Consider the following 3,354-nt stretch of genomic DNA (forward strand, 5'->3'; position numbering starts at 1 on the left):
AAAAAGCCTTCCAGGCCCTCCCTGGTGGCGCAATGGGTTAAAGCACAGCACTATGAAGTGAGCTGCAGCCTCTTCATGAGTTCTATCTCCCCCCCAGGAGATGACCACATGGCATCATGACCTCTCCTGACCTGCCCACTGCTCCCCTCAGCAGTGTACTTCCCTGTTCTGCTCCCCACTCTGTCTCTGGTGAATCTTCTCACCGCCCCTGCACCTCTGGCCTCTACCCCACTTCTGTATGCATAAATAAATAAATCTTTAAAAAAAAAAAGTTCCCCCAGGTAGCCAGGCAGTGGGGGAGGGAGGGTAATAAACCAAGACAGAGCTTCCAAGTCACTTCTTGTTGGCTGTGGAAGGAATCTCGCCATCCTTCTCAAACTGCACTCAAGGCTGGAGCATGCTCTGAGAGCGAGGCAGGAGAGCAAGCCCACTGGGCACTGTGGTAAATTTGGGGGCAGCACCTGAGGCCGGTCAGGCCCCTGAGGAGGTCAGCTGGGATTCATCATCACCTGAGGCTGGTCAAGCCCCCGATGCAGGATTCCTCAGCCCTGGATCAGCAGAGGCTCAGGGAGGGGAGGTGGGAGCCAGGGTTGTCTCTCAGGGCACATTCCCAGCATAGGTGGGGGGAGGGGTGCAGGGGGGTGCTCTTTCCAAGGGTCTGCTGGGGCTGGCCTCTGCCTGGGAGCAGACCTTCCAGGGAAGACAACAGAAACCTCAGCATTCATCCTGGGGAAACAACTCAGAACCCAGCACTGTCCCACCCATCCTCAACCCCAAAACATCCCACAGGAGGCTTTTCCCTCAGCAAGAGGGAGCCCGCCGGCTGCAGCCACCTTCCCTGCCCCGCCACACTGGTCCTTCCTCTGGTCTCCGGACATTCGCAAGGGCCTGGCAGAGAAACTTGCCCCAAAAGTAGATGTTTTTGTAGTTGTTCTATTTACCTGTTTCCTCCTCTCTTCTCTTTCCTTGTTTTTTTTTTCTTTCTTTTTTCCTCATTCTTAAATTCATGAGAATAGAAAATGTAATTTTTTGTTTTCTGCTTGACAGTAAGTGATTTTTATAAAGTCTGGACAAAGAGTGAAATGAAAACAAACCCTTAACGCGCTCCCAGTTTACAGGCATACCATCCTTGACTTTGCAGGGGTGAAAGAATTTCAGTGATTAAAATACTGGGATGCAGGGAGATTTTTCTCTACTATGGTCAAAACAAGAGTCCCAGACTTCCTTCTCTCAAGAAGAAATAGCCCATCACACATCAGGCAGTGGTGCTGGCTTGTTTGACTGTTTATGTTACCATGTGTTTGCGATAATTTAGGAAGCATCATAAGAGGAAAAATTAACTCACGTGGTTTGGCCCAAGTCTTCCAGCAAGAGATTAGTCTTGCTATCCAAGACAGACACAATGTGATACGTGTCCTCAGAACTTCTCTTCCAATAGCTCATGGGATGATGGTCTTCCTCAAACATGGCTCTAGAAACTCAACTACTATCCCACAAGGACAGAACAGTAGCAACTGCCAGCAATTCCCCCCAAAACAGTGTGGGAGGTGAAAGAGAAACAGAGTATCTGAAGTCCCTCAAAATATCTCCTCAATTGTATTTATTAATTACAATGGGAAAAGAAGCAATTTTATAAGGTCACTTAACTGTGTGAATGGGATGTTTGTGTAGCCTCCAAATTTCATATATTGAAGCCCTAACACCAAATATGATAGTAGTATTAAGAATTAGGGTCTTGGCCCTTCCTGGTGGCGCAGCGGGTTAAAGCACAGCACTGAGAATATAAAGCCGCTTCCGCATGAGTTCGATTCCCGCCTGCCCTGGAGGTGACCACATGGCGAGGCAGACCTCTCCTGACCTGCCCGCTGCTCGCTGCTCCTCGTCAATCTGCCTGTTCTGCTCTCCACTCTGTCTCTGGTGAATCCTCTCACCACCCCTGAGCCTCTGGCCTGTACCCCAATTCTGTATGCATAAATAAATAAATCTTTAAAAAAAAGAATTAGGGTCTTTGGGGGTGAGTAGGTCTAGGGGAGGTCAGGAGGGTAGGGTCCTTCTGATATATTCTCTCTCTCTCCACACATAGCAAGAAGACTCACTCAAAACCATCCATGCTTGCACCCTGGTTTCAGACTTCTGGTCTCTAGAACTGGAGAAAATAAATTTCTGTAGTTTGCTATTTTGTTAGAAGCAGTCTGAGCTCACTAAGACATTAACCAGGAAGGCACTCAATGATAGCATAACCAGCAATGAGACATGTGACGTGTTCCTGACATGGTCACTAAGCTCACCCCTGCGGTGTTCCTGCTAACACTGTACAATGTCCCACATTGCTGAACACACACGGGGGTGCACATTCTACAAAACCCTTGATTGGTGCTCAACGGACCTGTCAATGTCATGGAAGACGAGGAGAGAGCAAAGACTTGCCAAAGGTGGAAGAAGTCAAGAAAGGCGTGATGACTGACTGCAAGGTGGGATCCTGGACTGAACTCGAAGCAGAGGATTGTGGGGAAGGGGGTGACACAGAAGTGAAGCCTTAAGTTACATGCACTGTCCCAGTGTTAACCACCCTAGGCTGGGACATTATAGGCAAGTGGTGCATTAACACCAGGAGAGGCTGAGGGGATGGGTATTCTCTGTACTATTTTCATACCTCTTCTCCAAAACTTCTTCAAAACAAGCTAACAAAAAAAGGTTTAAAGACATGTTGTATCTGACAAGATATAGCTCAGCCTCATTAAAGGTGGCGAGGTTATCTCCAGAACCTTATCAACTCCAAAGCTATGATCGGATATATCAGATAGGGAACCTCTTTACATGGACAGGATGGTGACAATTCCATGGGGGGGGCATAAGGGACCCCAAGATCTGGCACTAGCACACACTGAGTTGCCAGGAACAATGCAAGACCACCACTGATCCCTAAGGACAGGCCCAAGGGGAGAGTGTCCAAGGAGGGGCAGCTAAGGAGTGAGGGAGCACTCACTGGAGGGACTCTGTGTTAAAAGGTACTGGACGGGGCCCTCCCTGGTGGTGCAATGGGTTAGGACACAGCACTGTGAAGCTTGTAGTAGCCACTTCAGCGCCAGTTCGATCTCCCGCCAGGGAGGTGACCCACAAAGTGTAGCAGACCTCTCCTGATCCGCCCGCTGCTTCCCTAAGCAGTATAGCTCATAGGTTTGCCTGTTCTGCTCCCCACTCTGTTTCTGGTGAAGCCTCTCACCACTCCTGCACCTCTGGCCTGTACCCCAGTTCTGTAGGCATGAATAAATAAATCTTTTTAAAAAAGAAAAAAGGGGCCCTCCCTGGTGGCGCAGTGGGTTAAAGCACAACACTGAGAAGCTAAAGCCACTT

The 3,354-nt window shown here is 49.0% G+C and overlaps 1 protein-coding gene across 3 annotated transcripts in view; it reads right to left on the bottom strand.

The window, feature by feature from the left end:
• Nucleotides 1–3,354, bottom strand: part of GPR161 (G protein-coupled receptor 161) — a 29,875-nt gene that overhangs the window by 17,908 nt on the left and 8,613 nt on the right. The window lies entirely within an intron of this gene.

The sequence above is a fragment of the Condylura cristata genome, unplaced genomic scaffold, assembly GCF_000260355.1.
Source record: "Condylura cristata isolate star-nosed mole 26May11 unplaced genomic scaffold, ConCri1.0 scaffold00024, whole genome shotgun sequence".
In the NCBI taxonomy this organism is placed as follows: domain Eukaryota; kingdom Metazoa; phylum Chordata; class Mammalia; order Eulipotyphla; family Talpidae; genus Condylura; species Condylura cristata.